This window comes from Phocoena phocoena, chromosome 3 (genome assembly GCF_963924675.1).
Source record: "Phocoena phocoena chromosome 3, mPhoPho1.1, whole genome shotgun sequence".
NCBI lineage: Eukaryota > Metazoa > Chordata > Mammalia > Artiodactyla > Phocoenidae > Phocoena > Phocoena phocoena.
In genome coordinates this window covers 168,814,602-168,833,241 of record NC_089221.1, presented here as the reverse complement: position 1 = coordinate 168,833,241, position 18,640 = coordinate 168,814,602, and positions in this window count along the sequence as shown.

Here is an 18,640-nt window from a genome sequence, read left to right as displayed (position 1 = left end):
GTGGCCCACATCTCACCAACGTGACAGGACTGGAGGAGCCTCGGAGGGCGACTCAAACTGTGTGGAGGGTGGAGCTGTTGACATTTAAAGACAAAGGCAAGTATCAGACACTGGTCTGAAATGCCAGCAGTGGTCTTCCCGAAGCTTGCCAAGTCAAAAAGAAAACTGATTGAATCCCGGAACCCAGAAGCCAGGTGTAGCCCTTAAAACTTAGGATGGGAGTTTGGGCACAGATGACTTTGGGGAGCTGTGGTGGGTTGAATAGTGTCCCCCCGACCCCCAAATTCATGTCAATGTGGAATCTCAGAATGTGACCTTATTTGGAAATAATGTCTTTGCAGATGTACTCAAGCAAAGGCTTAAGGTGAGATCATACTGGATGAGGGTGGGCCCTAAATCCAGTGACAGTGTTCTTGTAACAGACAGAAAAGACACACAAGGAAGAAGGCCACGTGACAATGGAGGCAGAGACTGGAGTGACGCAGCTACGAGCCAAGGAATGCCGAGGCTTGCCGGGGCCACCAGAGCTGGAAGATCCTCCCCTACAGGGATCACGGCCCTGTTGACACTTTCTAGTCTCCAGAACTGTAAGAGGATAATTTTTTGTTGTCTCAAGCCACCCAGTCTGTGGTACTTTGAATGGCAGCCCCAGGAAACTCACACAGGGGTCCCTATGGTGCATCCTGCAAGGTTTGGTGTCCTGCTTCTGTGCCAGGCCCAACTCAGGCAGCTGACACATATTTATCAAATGAATGAACACTTTAGTAACGCCTTAGCATTACATCTGACACTGAATTATAAAAATTTACACACAGCATTTCAGATAGTGAGAGTCTATGAAAGCACTTTATAAAACAGATAATAATACACAGAATTATTATTTCAAGAGGCAGTACAGCTAGGAAATACAAATAGGTTCATAAAGGTTTCAGAAAATGTACGATCAACCTGGTTATTTCAGGGGTAACTAAGACCCTTCTGGAAAAGGTAATGACCTTTTGAGACCGACTGTTCTGCTCCCCGATTCATTCCTTGACGCTAGGATCAGACAGACAGACTGACAGACGCTCTGTGGGACAGCCTGGCTGCTCTAATATATGAACACACAACAGGCCCATCTATGGAGAATGTGGAATCCTTCCTAAGATAATCAAGGCTGTAGGTTGCACAAAAGCTGATCCAGTTTCCTGGAAAAATGTTTTATTTGGGTCCATTAATCAAGGGTTCTGAGCACATCAAAGTTTAGGTTTTTTTTTTTTTTTAAAAAAAGGCTTTTAGGGCTTCCCTGGTGGCGCAGTGGTTGAGAGTCCGCCTGCCGATGCAGGGGACACGGGTTCATGCCCCGGTCCGGGAGGATCCCACATGCCGCGGAGCGCCTGGGCCCGTAAGCCATGGCCGCTGAGCCTGCGCGTCCGGAGCCTGTGCTCCGCATTGGGAGAGACCATAACAGTGAGAGGCCCGCGTACCTCAGAAAAAACAAAAAAGGCTTTTATATGTATTTTTTAAAGTTTTTTGGATGTGGACCATTTTTAAAGTCTTTATTGGATTTGTTACAATGTTGCTTCTGTTTTATGTTTCGGTTTTTTGGCCGTGGGGCATGTGGGATCTTAGCCCCGACCAGGGATCAAACCCATACCCCCTGCGTCGGAAGGGGAAGTCTTAACCACTGGACCACCACGGAAGTCCCAAAAAATGTTTTTTAAAAGGCATACAGGGCTTCCCTGGTGGCGCAATGGTTGACAGTCCACCTGCTGATGCAGGGGACACGGGTTCGTACCCAGGTCCGGGAAGATCCCACATGCCGCGGAGCGGCTAGGCCCGTGAGCCATGGCCGCTGAGCCTGCGCGTCTGGAGCCTGTGCTCCGCAACGGAAGAGGCCACAACAGTGAGAGGCCTGCGTACCGCAAAAAAAAGAAAAAAAAAAAAGGCATACAAAAGAGCACTGACTTTCAGTAATGGTGGAGCAGATTGGTTGTACTAACCCTCCTGCAGATAACAATTACAAAATCTGGGCAAAGTATTTTTTTTTTTAAAGCAACTATTTAAAGACACCGGGGGGTGACCAAAGCAGGCAGACACTGCCAGGGAGTCCACCCTTGAAAGACCACTGTCAGACTGGTTGGTGACTATGGCTTATTGCTTGGTGGCACACCCCAGTCCACAAATGCTTGGGTGGCAGAAAGCATCAGCCTGGTCATCTTGAAGTGTCAGAGGAGAGAGTTCACAATGTTGTGTGTGGGGGGGGAAGAAATAGAGCCACACAGCAGGTGAAGCCCCAAATTCGACTATAAGGTCCACCCAAATCTTTAGCCAACTGGCTAGAAGCCACACATGTGGGGGAGTCATGGGGGTCTTGGAGAAAAACTGGCAGTTCAAAGATGAAAAAACTATGTGGAGATTTCAGCTGCTACTCTGCAGGAGGGGCAGAGTTTGAGTCCAGCCGAGTTAAATGCCATCAGGGGAAACACAACAGAATCCAGAGACTCTCCAACATATCATTCATGATGTCCAGGACCCAAGAAAGACCACGAGCTATGAGGAGAAATAGGAAATGGTGATTCATACCCAAGGAAAACAAACAAACAAAAGGAGTCAATTACAAGCAAACCAAGATAATCCAGGTGATGCAGATAAAGCAGCTACTGAAAATAAGCTCAAGAATTTAAAGGAAGTTATATGCATAATGAACGAACGTATGGGAATCTCAACAGAAGAAGAGAAAATTTTAAAAAAGAACCAAGTAGAAATTCTGGAGTTGTAAAGCAAAATAACTAAAATGGAAATTTCACTGGATATGCTTCACAGCTGATTAGAGATGACAGAAGGAAGAGTCATTGAACTTGAAGATAGATCAATCAATTTGAAGAACTGAGAGAAAAAAAGTTAAAGAAAAAAACCCACAAAAAACAGAACATGCAATCTAATATACATGTAACTGAAATCCCAGAAGAAAAGGAGAGAATGGGAAAGGAAAAAAAAGATAGATTTGAAGAATGGCCAAACACCTCTTAAATTTGGTGCAAGACATCAACTTACAGGTCCCTGAAGTTCAACAAACCCCAAGAAAGATAAATACAAAGAAAATCAATTTAGGTGTGTCATGGTTAAACTGCTAAAATAAAAAAATAAAAAGATAATCTTTAAAGCAGTAAGAGAAAACTACATACTATATTTCAAGGGAACAATAGCATTGATGATAACCAACTTCTCATCAGTAACAATGGCAACCAGAAAACAATGAAATGACATCTTTAATGTGTTGGGGAAAAAAACCTTGTCAACCCAGAATTCTATATCCAGCAATGCTATTCTTAAAAGAAAGGTGAGGGCTTCCCTGGTGGTGCAGGGGTTGAGAGTCCGCCTGCCGATGCAGGCGATACAGGTTTGTGCCCCGGTCCGGGAAGATCCCACATGCCACGGAGTGGCTGGGCCCGTGAGCCATGGCGGCTGAGCCTGCACGCCCGGAGCCTGTGCTCCGCAACGGGAGAGGCCACAACAGTGAGAGGCCCACCTACTGCAAAAAAAAAAAAGGAAGGTGAAAACAAAGACACTTTATGCTAAACAAAACCTGAGAAATTTTGCTGCCTATACTATAAGAAATGCAAAAGGAAGTTCTTCAGGATGGAGGGAAATAACACCAGATGGTAAACTGGGATGTATATGAAGGAATAAAGATCACTTGAAATGATAAATATGTGGGTAATTGTAAAAGACTGTATTGTTTTCTTTCCTTCTCTTAATTTCTTTAAAATGTCTATATCTATTTTTTAAAATTTATAACATTCTCTTGTGGGATTTATAATATATGTAGATATAATCTATATAACAATAATAGCACAAAGGAATGGGAGGGTAAATGGAATCACACATGCAAGGTTCTTGTATTTTACATGATGTAGTAAAAACTCTACCTAGTTTGTGATAAAGATGCATATTGTAAACCCTAAAGTAACCTCTAAAAAATACAAAAAGACATAGCTAAAAAATTAACAGAGGAATAAAATGAAATACTAAACATAATTGATTATCCCCAAAGAAGGCAGGAAATGAAGAACAAAAAGCAGATGAAACAAATAGCAAAACGGGTTTCCTCTATCCAGACATATTAATAATTACATTACATGTAAATAGAGTGAACACTTGAATGAAAAGGCAGACATGGTCAGCCTGGATAAAAGACAAGATTGCATTATATGCTGTCTAAAGAAACCCTCTTTAAATATAAAGGCATACATAGGTGGAAAATAATGGGATGGAAAAAGGTAAGCCATGCAAATGCTAATGTTAAGAAGGCTAGACTGGCTATAATGATCAGACAAAATTGACTTCAAGGCAAAGAACATTGCTAGAGATAATGATGAACATTTCATCATAATAAAATTATCAATTTATCAGGACGACATAATCATTACAGATGTGTGTGCACCTAGTAATACAACTTCAAAACAGAACTAAGGGAAAAAATCAATAAATAAGTAATCATAGTTGGACATTTTAAACACCCTTCTCTCAGTTATTTTGACAGAAACTAAACAAAAGTTCCAATACAGATATAGCATATCTGAGTGACACTATCAATCACATTGAGCTCATTAACATTTATAGAACACAAGCACCCAAACCTGCACTTTCTTCTCAAATGAACATGAACTATTCACAAAGATGGGTCATGTTCTGGGACATAAAGCAAGTCTCAATACATTTCAAAAGAATGAAATTATACAGAGCATGTATGTACTTTGAGCATAATGGAATCAATTAGAGATCAATAAGATATCCAGAAAAATGCCAAAATATTTTAAAAATAAAAAATATGCTTCTAAAATAACCCACAGGTCAAAGAATAAACCATAAGAGAAATTTAAAATATTTTGAACTAAATGACAATGAAAACATGACATATCAAAGTTTGTGGGATGCATCTAAGGCAGCGCTTAGAGGGAAATGGTTAGCTCTATAAACTTATATTAAAAGAAAGGCTTAAAATTAATCATTAAGTTTTCAACCTTCGGAATCTTTAAAAAGACAAGCAAATTAAACTTAAATTATGTAAAAAGAAGGGGGAATTCCCTGGTGGTCCAGTGGTTAGGACTTGGTGCTTTCACTGCCAGGGTCCAGGTTCAATCCCTGGTGGGGGAACTAAGAAAAAAAGAAAAGAAATTTCAGTTTTGAGGAAATTTTCCTTTGGTTCATTTTCTCTGTTGTTTGGAGAGGTTTTTAAAAATTTCATTAATTTCTCCTTTATTGTTTCCTTCTTTTTACTTTCTACTTTTTTTTTTTTTGGTCATGCTGCAGAGTTTGCAGGATCTTGTTTCCCCGACCAGGGACTGAACCCGGGCCATGGTAGGGAAAGCCTGGAATTCTAACCACAGGGCCACCAGGCAACTCCCAAAACTGAAATTTCTTCAAAAAAGAAATGAGCTATCAAGCTATGAAAAGACATGAAGGAAACATAAATACACATTACAGTGACCCTCGAACAACTCGGGGTTAAGGGCACTGATACCCGCCACTCCACGTGCAGTCAAAAATCTGAGTATAACTTCCCAGTCGGCCCTCCGTATCCACATTTCTGCATAATTGAACCAACCAAAGATTGTGCTGTACTGTACTATGCATTTATTGAAAAAAATCTACAAACAAGTGGACCCATGCAGTTCAAACCTGTGATGTTCAAGGGTTAATTGTACTAAGTGAAAGTAAATGCATACAAACTGTATGATTCCAACTATGTGACATTCTGGAAAAGGAAAAACCATGGAGACAGCAAAAAGATCAGTGGTTGCCAGGAGTTGGTGGAAGGAGGAATTGATAGGAGCACAGAGGATCCTTAGGGCAGTGAAAATGCTCTGTACAATACCGTACATTTGTCCAAATCCATAGAAAGTACACCACCAAGAGTGAACCCTAGTGTAAAGTATGGACTTCGGGTGATAATGACTTGTTAGTGTAGGTTCATCAACTATAACAAATGTACCATCTGGTGAGGGATGTTGATAATAGGGCAGGTTATGCATGTGTGAAGGCAGAGAATATACAGGAAATTTCTGTACCTTCCTTTCAATTTTTCTGTGAACCTAAAACTCCTCTTTAAAAAAATCATAGAGGGGCTTCCCTGGTGGCGCAGTGGTTGGGAGTCCGCCTGCCGATGCAGGGGACGCGGGTTCGTGCCCTGGTCCGGGAGGATCCCACATGCCGCGGAGCGGCTGGGCCCGTGAGCCATGGCCGCTGAGCCTGCACGTCCAGGGCCTGTGCTCTGCAACGGGAGAGGCCACAGCAGTGAGAGGCCCGCGTACCACACACACACACAAAAATCGTAGAAAAAAAAGAAAAGATTGAAAACTCCCTATACAAGAACGAAAGAGAAAAGAAAAACACACAAATTGCCAATGTCAGGAATGAAATGAGATACACCTCTACAAACAAATCAAAATGATAATAAGGAACTACTATGAACAACTTTAGCCAATAAATTCAGTAATTTAGATCAAACAAACACTACACACCAAAACTGACACAAGATGAAACAGGAAATATGCATGTCATACACCTAACAAGGAAACTGAATACATTATTGAAAACCTTCCTATAAAAAAAAAAACTCTAGGCACAAACAGTGTCACTGGTGAATGATATCAAACACTAAAGAAGGAATTATCACACAAATTCCATCAGCAAATAGAGAAAGGAATACTTCACAACTCATTTCATGAGGTCAGCAAAAACCCTGATACCAAAACTTGATAAAGATATTACAAGGAAAGTATTTAGACCAATATCTCTCATGAGCACATAGGCAAAAATCATAACAAAAACTAATAAATCAAATCCAGCAATATATAACCACTATAACCCATACTTATGTTGTCAATTGTTTTTTTTCTAATGAAGCCCCAGCTCTTTTCCTCCTCAGTTATTTTTGACAAAGGTGTCAAGGCAATTCAACAAGGAAAGGTAGTCTCTTAAACAAATGATATATCCACATGGGAAGAAAAAAACAAATGAACCTCTATCCCTACCTCATGCCATACACAAAAGTGATTTTGAGTTAGATCACAGACTTACACATAAAAGCTAAAACTATAAAACTACTACGAGAAAACAGGGGTGTAAGCCAAGGTTACTTAGGGTGCAGAAAGTAATGAACATAAAAGAAAAAACTTGATACATTAGATTTCATCAAAATTTAAAACTTCTGCTCATTAAAGGATTTCACTAAGAACCCAAATTGGTAAGCCACAGTCTGGGAGAAAATATTTGCATAACTTGTATCTGGAATACAAGGGCTTTTATCCACAGTATATAAAAAGGGCTTTTAGCCACAGTATATAAAAATCTCCTACAACTCAATAATAAGAAGGCAACCTAATGGGCAAAAAACTTGGATAGGCACTTCATAAAGGTATACAGATGCCCCAAAAGGATATGAAATAGTACTCAACCTCAATAGACACCAGGGAAATGCAAACTAAAACTGCAATAAGGGCTTCCCTGGTGGCGCAGTGGTTGAGAGTCCGCCTGCCGATGCAGGGGACACAGGTTCGTGCCCCGGTCCAGGAAGATCCCACATGCCGCAGAGCGGCTGGGCCCATGAGCCATGGCCGGAGCCTGTGCTCCACAACGGGAGAGGCCACAACAGTGAGAGGCCCGGGTACCGCAAAAAAAAAAAAAAAAAAAAAAAAAAACTGCAATAAGATGCCACTCACTAGAATGGCTAAAATAAAAATATCGGACAACAACCAATGTTGTGAGCACATGGAGAAATTGTAACTCTCACACACTTGTGGGGATGTAAAATGATACACCACAGTGGAAAAAAGGTTTGGCAGTTCTCTAGCAAGTTAAACCTACCCTTTAACCCAGAATTCCTCTCCTGGATGTTTATCCAAGAGAAATGGAAACATATGTCTTCAAAAAACCTGTATAAGCATGTTCGTAGCAGTTTTCTAGACAAAAAGGAGAAATAACCCCAATATGCATTAGCAGAAGAATGGGTGAGAAACTGCAGACTGTGTTAAGTTAATGACGCACAGTGTAATCCCCCAACCATTAAACACACCCACACACACAGCCAAAAAGCTGATGGGGAACAACTATTCATTGACAGAAAATTATGAACTACTGAGAAACGTAACACACAGGTGAATCTCAAATTCATTACGCTGAGTGAAAGAAGATGGATCTGAGAGAGTATACGCATAATACAGGATGGGCAAAGCTAATTAATCCAAGGTTTAAAAAAATCAGAAAGAGTGTGGGTGCAGGGATTGACTTAGGAAGGGATGGGGGCAAACTTTGAGAGAGGTGGATGGTCACGTTCTCTATGTGATAGGGTGTGCATTACATGGAATATCCATCTGTCAAAACTGGACAGCTAAGATTTTCACATTTATTATCTGTAAATCTTTTTTTTTTTTTTTTTTGGTCGCACCATGCAGCTTTCGGGATCTTAGTTCCCCGACCAGGGATCGAACCCGGCCCCTGGCAGTGGAAGCTCTGAGTCCTACCCACTGGACTGCCAGGGAATTCCTGGTCTGTAAATCTTAACCTAAAAAACCCTTAAGTAACGAGCAGAGGACGGGGAGTGGTTTTTGGTATAGGTGGTGCAAGATGCAGGATGCTGATAACTGTAAGAGGCCGGTGGTGATTACACAGGGTTCATTATCCTGTGGGTGGGTTTTGTTGATGTTTGAAATTTCCAAAATAGAAAGTTAAACAAAAAAACCCATCCGGCTATTAGCTTTCAGCCACAAAGAATAAGCGCAAGCTTCTGCCTTTCTCCACATGTGCTGGTTTGCTGGGCTAGCAGCCCTTGAAGAGGAGACCAGTGGTTTCGGGAGTCCTTCTGGAAGGTGTGAGGCGGGATCAGGGTGACTCCTGGGGCAGCGCAGCGCGGAGGTGGCCCACCTGTGAGGACAAGGGCAACCGGCAGCCACACGCAACGTGAAGTCCTCTGCTTTTCCTTTTCCCTGTTCAGCTGGGTCAGGCTCCTCGGTGATCCCAATCACCTTGGGCGGCTGCACTTCTGCTCTGAGCTTGAACTTGTGATAGGAACCTTGTGATAGGAATCATTCCGTTGCTGTCTTCCCCGCTTGTTCTATCACAGTCACTTGTCTTCTCTCCTGTTTTTTCTTCCCCAGGCCGGGACCGAGCCTTTGTTCTCTGACTCTATCTGCGGCCGCTCCCTGGAACACGACCCACGGCCCAGCCTGGCCAGGTTGGCCAAAAGCTCTTTGTGCTCAGAGACACGCCCAGCGTGTTGTTTATAAGCCGAGCACATTTCCTTTGCCATCTGGTCCACGATAAGGGCAAACTTGAGAAATAAAGTGGAAAAGCGCAGGGCCACGGTGCCAGTTCCCCTCCTGGGCCAGCCTGGCATTTAGAAGGCACAGCTGACCTTCTGGAGACGCTGCCCAGAAACACCCACCAGCAGGAACAGGGGCGAGGGTTCCTGAATGTATGTGAGGGGGCCAAGCAGAGACCCGCGGTCTGCAGCCCTGGATCAGGGCCTCCATGAATGAAGCTGTCTGGGCACAAAGGGAAGAGGCTTCTGTTTACGGGAGAATACTCTGGTTACCTAGTAACCAGCAATGACGGGAAAGGAAATGCAGAAAAGGCTGAGGGCGATTTCTGGGCCTGATTCCTGGTCCAGCGCTGACTCACCATGACCTGAAGCAATCTCCTTTCCATTCCCCGTTCCGTGCCAAGGGGAGGGATCACCTGCCTTGCATAGGTCTGGTCCATATTTAGGAAGCAGCATGTCATCTCTGGGTAATTAGGGGAGAGCCAGCCCAGCGGGTTTCTAGTTCCCTTCGTTCTGATTGGCCAGTTAACTTCCGCTCTGGGGAGACGCAGGCCTTTTACTTTTACTTTGTGGAGAGACACACGGCCTCCTCGGGACATCAGTTCATGTTCTGCTGGTACTTGGTGGCATCTGGATGGCACCTGGTTTCATTGGCCCCCAAGAAAGCAATTTATTCCTTCCCTATGGACAAGAAGGAACAAGTCCAGAATGTTCTCGAGAGCATGAATTGTTTCAAACACTGGGGTCTGGTCTGATGCTTGTGTTGACATTCCCACAGTTATTAATGGGACCAGAAAAATCAGGTCCCTTTTTTTCTTTTGGGTCCCCTTCAGTCTGAGGCCAGTTCTAGGGAGCAAGCCACATGGAGTTTAGATTCTCTGCTGTCCCTGCTGGCGTGCGGCCCCTGCTGAGCGCCAGGCACCCAGAGGAGACCCGTACGCTTGGAGGACTAAATGGCCGTCTCCTCCTTGCCGAAAAGTGGATCCTTTAACCCTCCACGACGGTGGAAAACACATCCTTTCTCTCTTGGACACTCCCACGCACCACCCCCAGTAGGCACTGATGCAGGGTCCCCACTGTGGACGATCGGCTGGCCATTCCCTGTGGGGGGCTGGCCCAGGCACTATGGGTGCTGATGGCATCCCTGGCCCCCACCCACCAGATGCCAAGAGCACCTCCCAAGCCTGAGTCTCTGATGCACTGCTGAGCATCTCCGGGGTGTGGGGTAGGTCGCGCCGCTTGAGAAGCTCTGTTCTCAGGGAACATGCAGCCTCTGGGAAATGAGCTGGACAAACGGCGCTCGAGTACAATGGACTCACAGACAAGTTGAGAATGGGGACAGTGACAAAGAGGGCACTGTGGTGACCTGGGTACCAAATCGCTGCAATCCGGCCAGAAGGAGGGGGGAAAACGACTGGACCCTTTAAAATCTACCCACTCTTTGCAATCGTCATAATTTCAACTCACATCAAGGGTGACCCATTGTTCCCTCTTGGCCTAAACCTTTTGGACGCCCTGGCATTCCTCAGTTAATTTTCAGTTTTGTGGGTTTTTTTCCTTTTCCAGCCATGGACTTTGAAGGATCAGAGCTGGCTCCGAGTCCCTCTGGAATGAAGTATCTTCAGAATTCAAATTCCTTTTTCTTTGGTAAGAACTGGGCTTCTGTTCCTGTTTTCTTGTTGGAAGCCAAGCTTTCTCTCTTTCTCCAGCAGAGAGAAGATCAGACCCAAGCCCTGGAACTATCCCTCAGAGGGCTCTAAGCTCAATGCAGGGGGTGGGAGGCGGCCAGGTTCGCGGCCAGTCCCATGGTCCCAGGGTTCGGGGTCGAGTGGGACAGGCCTCTCTGAACTCCAAGGACAGCCACCTTTCCTCCCCCGCACTGTAACGGCGGCAACACCCTCTTACTTTCCTCTTAAAGCAACACGATTTGACTATTAATGTAAAAATTGTCCAAACTGAGGTATGGTTACCTTGTCTGGGATGTGGTCTGATTTTAGTTGCCACTGACAATGTCACAGATTCAGGGGAAAATGTGAATTTAAAAACCACAGATGTAGAGAACAAACGTATGGACACCAAGGGGGGAAAGTGGGGGGGAGTGGTGGTGGTGGTGGGATGAATTGGGAGATTGGGATTGACATATATACACTAATAAGTCTAAAATGGATAACTAATAAGAACCTGCTGTATAAAAAAAATAAATAAAATTCTAAAGAAAAACGCCACCCAGGCTGCCCTGACACTTTCACCCAGCACATGTGCCCCTGGCAGGCACCCACCCCGATTCCATACCTTATTAGTAATCACTTAATAACGCCGTTAAGACTTGGGTTCCAGGAAATGGAAATTCTCCCCTGGTTGGGCAGGGTGGGGGGCACCCCAAAGTTCAGCACATCGGCCTCTTATCTGTCCCCGGAGAGTGGGCCGGAGAAATGTCGTACACTCACCCACGTACACACAAACACACACATACACACGCACCCACAACGCACACACATGCACACCCATACACATGTACCAACACCCCCCCACCCTGCGAACACACACACACATGCACACACAGAAACATATAGGGGACACAGATACATAAACACGCATACACATGTCCACACCCACCCCGCACAGGCTAACGTGAGAAAAAATCGCTCAAAACACTCCTAAGACACTGTTGGCCTTTTCTTACTTCAGATAACGTTTCTATTAAACTGAAGGTTGACTAGGTCCAGGGTCCCAGCAGGGAAAAACAAGTGATCTTCATAGTAAAAAAGGGGGGTTGCACACATGCATATGGGGAAAGAACCCTCAAAATACAGGTTTTTCTCTACAGAGGACTTCATCCCGGGATTCCTCTCTGAAATTGTCCCCCTGTCGCCCCACTTTCTGACACAGCTTCTCCACCCCAGCTCTTGGTCTCACCCCGCCCTCCACTCCCCCCCTCCCCCCGCTTCCCCCGCCCACGTCCTCCTCCATCCGGCCAGGATCCCTGGATCCCGACCCAACGTTTCTACCCCTCTATTCCTCGGCTCCCATTACTCCTTGTTCATTTTTTGAAATTAAAAAAATTCTTAAAGAAGTTTTTGGCTGCACCGCTTGGCATGTGGGATCTTAGTTCCTGGACCGGGGATCGGGCCCGTGTCCCCTGCACTGGAAGTGCGGAGTCTAACCACTGGACCGCCGGGGAAGCCCGGGGAAGCCCCCCTCACTCCTTGTTGATGACGCCCTTCCTGCTACAGCGGCAGAGCTGCGTGGATGGCAAAGCCGGGAGGTTCACTCCCCGGCCCCTCACAGAGGAGGCTGCAGCTCTGCTCTAGGTGCGGGGAGGGGCTACAGCGAGGGCCCCAGGCCTCAGTTTCGGCTCGCCTCCCTCTGCACCCTCACGCCGGGGGCTTCGGGGCCGGCTTTCAGGGTCGTCACAACCCTCTCCGCAGTGGTTGGGCTGCGCCTTGGGATTCTGACCCCTCGTTTCTGGTCTCCTCCTCCCTCTGATAGTGTCGTCTCGGGCCCTGGTCCGGCCCCTCTTGGTCCTCTCCCCCCGGCGCCAGGTTCCCATTTCCAGACGCCCCCCAGACCTGGGCGCCGCTCCGGTGCCTCAGCAAATCCAAAAGGGAGCTTCTTCCCCCCAGATGGCTGCTGCTTCTGCGTTTCCTAAGCCCCTGGGCTCTTGCAGCCATCGGGCATCTCCCTCGGCCTGGTGGCCACGTCTAACTGGTAACTTGGTCCTCAGGTCTCCACTGGGCCCCCCTCAGGGGCCTAGACCGTCCCTGCCCCTTGGGCTCGCGCTGCAAGCTCTGCGACACGGGCTCAGAGTTCTGCTTTGTAAGTTTCTACAATTTAGCTCAGTTACCGGAGCTACGAGTCGACTGACATGGTTCATGTGAATGAATTATGTGAATCCACGTTGGGCCTGCGTATTTCAATTCCCTATCCGGTGCTTCACCTTCTTAGTAACTGGAAGGAACTTGTAGAAAAAGACCCTGACAGTCACCATTCCCATCGTCTGTCCCCCCAAGCAGTTGCCCGCGTGGGTAAAGAAGCCCGGGTCCCGCCCCTGACTGGCGCCGCATGCTCAGTGCCTACCTTCACTCCCACCCCTGGAGACTGATGTCTCATTTCCACCACCTCCCCCCTCCGTCCTCTTCCTAAGTCCCCTCTCCACGGCGGCATGCCGCCCCTTCTGCACCCACCACGCCCTGCCCTCTGCTCTGATGCGCTTCTGCTGTGGCCCCATGGGGACCGCCAGGCTTCCCCTGGTTTCTTTCTTTCTTTTTTAGTTAATTAATTCATTCATTTATGGCTGTGTTGGGTCTTCGTTGCTGTGTGCGGGCTTTCTGTAGTTGTGGTGAGCGGGGTCTACTCTCCGTTGCGGTGCACGGGCTTCTCATTGCGGTGGCTTCTCTTGTTGCGGAGCACGGGCTCTAGGCGCGTGGGCTTCAGTAGTCGTGGCTCGCGGGTTCAGCAGTTGTGGCTCACAGGCTCTAGAGCGCAGGCTCAGTAGTTGTGGCGCACGGGCTTAGTTGCTCCGCGGCACGTCCGGGATCTTCCTGGACCAGGGCTCGAACCCGTGTCCCCTGCACTGGCAGGCGGATTCTTAACCACTGTGCCACCAGGGAAGCCCCTTCCCCTGGTTTCAGCCACCTGACCCCTCGGCTCCCCCAGTTCAGCCCAAACGTAATTCAACACTCCAGGCTCTGAGACCGGGGCCTAGGGGGCTGGTGACCTGAGGGAGGCCCCTGCGCTGTGCCGCCTCCACCCCGCAAGTCAACGTCTTTGTAGAACGAGGGTGGCCAGCGTGGGGTCAAGGCAGGCGCAGCCATTCTGGCGCGCAGGCCACTGGAGGGTGGGCTAGTGTCCCCGAGAGCACTGAGGATGGCCCCTGCCAGGATGGGACAGATGGGACCCCACAGAGCAGGGCCAGGCTGGAGAGCACCTGGCCCTCCAAGTGCCGACGGCTTGGTTAGCGAGGGCTTCAAAGGGGACTAAGTGTCACAGCAAGCAGCGGCTACAGCCCCCCGTCAAATCATCTCAGCCCCTAGCGCGCGCTTTCCCCAGCTCGGCACAGAGGCCACTGGGCCACGACACTCTTGGATGTGGGGCCAGCCTGGGCACGGTCGGGTCCTGAGCGGCATCCCCGGCCCCAGCCACTCGATGCCAGAAGCACCTCCCCAGCTGTGACAACCATAAATGGCTGAGACATCACCCAGTGTCCTCTGGGGGCAAAGTCAGCTGGGGATGAGAGGCACTGCTTCGCCTTTTCTGAACCTGCTCATAAATTATAACCTCATTTGCACACAATTCCCAGGAGCCTTGTATGCGCCTTAAAGTTTGAGAGGAGCTGCTCTAAGCCAGGGTGTTTTAGCCTCAGCACTAGAGACCTTTGGGGCCCATCGTTCTCCATGGGGGGCCGTCCTGGGCGCTGTGGGTTGTGGAGCAGCCTCCCTGGCCCCCACCCCCTCGATGCCAGGAGCCCCCAGTGGTGATGACCACAGATGTCCCCAGACGTCGCCCAGTATCCCCTGGGGCAGGATCATCCCCGGGGAGACCCACGGGTCTAAGGCCACAGCCTCGCTAAGTACGGCATTTCCACGTCAACCACACACCCTTCTCCATGCCCGTGGCCTCGGACCTGCTTCCTATCACACAACTGTGCACGTCTGGCTTCTGGACCAGCCAGTCTGCCTCGAGAAAACAAAGTCTGGGTCTTAGTCATCCTTGCAGTCCCCTCCCAGCCCCTAGCGTGTTGCCCACGATGATCCTCCAGAGATACTTTGGAGCCAGATGGATGAGGGCCCTGCCGCCTAGGCTGCCCGCCTGTCCTGTCCGCCTTTGCCCAGCCAGCTGCCAGCTCCGCCTTCCACTGGCCAGGGTCCCCCGCACCAGGTTCCCAGGTGCAGTTTCATCAGCGTCCAGCTTTTACACTTGGGCAGGTGGAGAAGGCACTGACCTGGCTCATCCCCTCCTCCCTACCGCCCGAGTCTTCAGAGCTGCCCACACGGCAGAGGGGGGAGGGGGAGGGGGGCAGGGCGGGATGATGAGGAACGGGCCAGGAGCTTCTTCCCGGACAGCATCTTCTGGGTCTGAGCCTGGTGACAGCCCGGCACAGGACAGGGCTGCCTTGGTGCCAGGGAACTTCCCATCCCCCTCACCATCCCCAGAGATGGCCAGTGACCATGGGTGATGGGCAGGACCTCCGTGACGGATCGGGACAGAGAGGAGGCTGGCTTTCTTCATCCTACCGTCAGCACACCCGGGACCTTCCAAGTTACCCCTCCTCCCCTCCCCGTCATCACTTCACTCCGGAATTTAAGAAGCAGAGAAACGGCCTACCTAAAAATGGAGAACTTCCACTTGAAATCACAGCGCAGGAGGGGCCCTTAAAATCTCCTAGCACAGCTCTTTCACCCGATGGAGGAAGGGCTTTACCCAAAGACGTTAGGCATCCAAGCTGCGAGGCCTGATGTGTGTGTGGGGGGCGGGGGAGGGTCGGTGGGCGGGTGGTGGGAAGAATTTTCAAGGAAATTTTTCTAAATGATCAATTTAAAAGAAAATTTTAAAATCAGGCGACAACTCCTGAAAAATGACTGGCCTAAACTGGCACCGGGTGTGAAACAATTTTCTGGAACGCAGAGCAGCGTTTCTTTTGGAAAGATTTACCTTCCTCAGTATGTAACGATCTACAGCTATCCCGCTGCCACAGGCTGCAGGAAGAATCACGTATTCTAATTAATCTTTGGGGGAATCTCTGAGTCAGTCGGAACTTATTCCTTTTAATTCCAGCAACCCTCGATGTAACTGGATCTTAATGACTGCATCGAATAGGGATTTTTTTTTTTAACAGCTTGCTTTTATTTGTTCTAGAACACAAATGACATCCCATGATAAGTCTGGACTGCAAAAGAACACTGGGAAACGGGTTCAGATACTTTATATCGTCCTAAGACATTAGCTGGAACACTGGTACCAAGGTGCAGCGGGCATGTTCTGGGGGCATTCAGCCACAGAGCGAATCGCCCTTCAAAAAGAAACACAGATCCGTACAACTAAGCAAGTCTCCCCTCGAGGGCTGTTCTACTGACCGCTGGCTGCTGCGTTCTCACACGGGAGGCACACTTTTGCGGTTGCTGCTGCGTTAATCAGATGGACCGCGCTCGAGATGAATAAAGCAGGATTGAGTCCCCACCAAAACTCTGCCCCGGCGAACTTTTCTCAATTTATAGCCCTGGTTGGTGGGCGGGGGCGGGGGGATGACGCAGGGACGAGGGGAAGAAATGTGTCACTGGCTTTGAATGAAGTTCAGGGGCAGTGTTTACCTAAGCAACCGAGCCTGGTAAACATTCGCTATCTCTGGTGGTGCAGTGAGACTGTTTTGCTCAAAAGCCACACTGCAAAGTGGCTCAGAATGCCCCTCAAGGGGGAGGATTTGGTGGGGACATCCTGCTTCTCCGTTAGCATTTTCTTTTAACTTCGATTGGATTCTAGTTGATTTACAATGCTGCGTTAGCTTCAGGTGCACAGCAAAGTGAGTCAGTCATACATATACATATATCCACTCCTTTTGGGGTTTTTTCCCATTTAGGTCATTGCAGAGTACTGAGTGGAGTTCCCTGTGCTATACAGTAGGTCCTTATTATCTATTTTATATATAGTAGTGTGTCTATGTCAATCCCAATCCCCCAATTTATCCCTCCCCCACCCTATCCCCCTGGTAACCGTAAGTTTGTTTTCTACATCTGTGACTCTGTTTCTGTTTTGTAGATAAGTTCATTGGTACCATTTTTTTAAGATTCCACATATAAGCCATATCATAAGCACGATGTACACACTCCCCCGAGGGTCACCTGAGTGTCCAACTTCTTAAGAGGAATACTGAAGAACCAGAAGGTTCAGGGTTCAGTTTCCATCACCAGCCAACCTGACACGAGACTGTCTTTACGTGTGAGCTGTCAGGGTTCGAAACCTGGCTTTTCTGATATTCTTAAGCAACAGGAATAAAAACACCGTGCTGCAAAATGTCCGAGGAGTTGTGGCTTATCAGTGACATACGATAAGTAGGCTGGATGGGTGAAGACTTTTATAAACACAAGGAATTGGATTGAAAAAGACATTCGACTTAAGACTGAAATAAGTTTCCAGCTGAGGGAGGTCTAGGACATATTCCAGGGGCTAAAAGTTTTGTTTGTTTGTTTGTTTTCTCCCCCAACAGCTCCTCTTGGTTTATACAGATGAGATGCCAGTATAACAATACGCCTTATTCTAAGTAGACCCCCGGTAGACCCAGGTCTACCTTCGGTGGCAAACCAAACTCAAACAATTTCACCAGGGAAAAATATATGCAGATGTTCAATTAAACCCTGGAGTCCACAGTCCTGGCGCTGTTTGCCAGCCCTCATTGTTTGCTGACTAACAACGGTTGCCAGGGGCGACGTAGTCTACTCTCTCTCCAAGAGCCTGTTGCTGGGCAACTGCGAGAATACTTCCCAAACCAAACAATGTCATCCCCGGAGCAATCCCCTCTATCTCACATTAACCAGATCTAAAAAAAACCCCTCCCAAATATGTAATCTATTATTTTCAGAAGCCCGAAGAGAAAGGCAAATAATCTCCTCTCTATAGTAACCGAGGGGAAAACAGTTTACCATATTTGTTCTGAAATAACAAAACCCAAGAAGGACCAACTCTCTCTGTGGAAAGCATCACAGGAGGGACTTCTTCAAGCCTTCCTAGTGCTGGGAGGAGAAACTGCCTTTTTCTCCAAGAGGAAAGAATTTATTTACCATCCAGCAAACAATGTGGGGTAGCTCATAGCTGCACCCACGTTTTCTGGGCAGTGGTTAGACAAACTGAAACAACCCGGGGAGATTAAGCTATCTGAAAAACACGGAAGAACAGAGGAGTAGATACCTAATTAAAAAGACTTTTGAGACCTTCAAGTGCGTATGAAATAGGTACAAATGGAACCGTGGACTCAGTATTACACACGCCTCCTGGGACCGTCGGAATAAACTACAGCATCTGGCGTCCCAGTGCCTGCTCTTCTTGCCCTACCCTGCGAGGGGAAGGCTCTTGGAAGAGGAAGCCAGGCCACACCAGGGCCCCGAGATGGCAGGAAGCACAGGGACACACAGCTCCGGAAAGAGGCCACAGGGAGGTTCCTAGTGTTGGCCAATCTTGACCCACAGAGAAAAGGAAACCAGTTGGACTCAAAGCCAATGCGGCCTCGGCTCTGCCGAGCAGTGCGGTCTGTGCATGGGTCCCTGAGGCTCTGGGACAGTGCAGGCTGCGCATGGGTCCCGAGGCTCTGCGAGGGGGAAAGGGAGAGGGCTGCCCCCCCTCTTACAA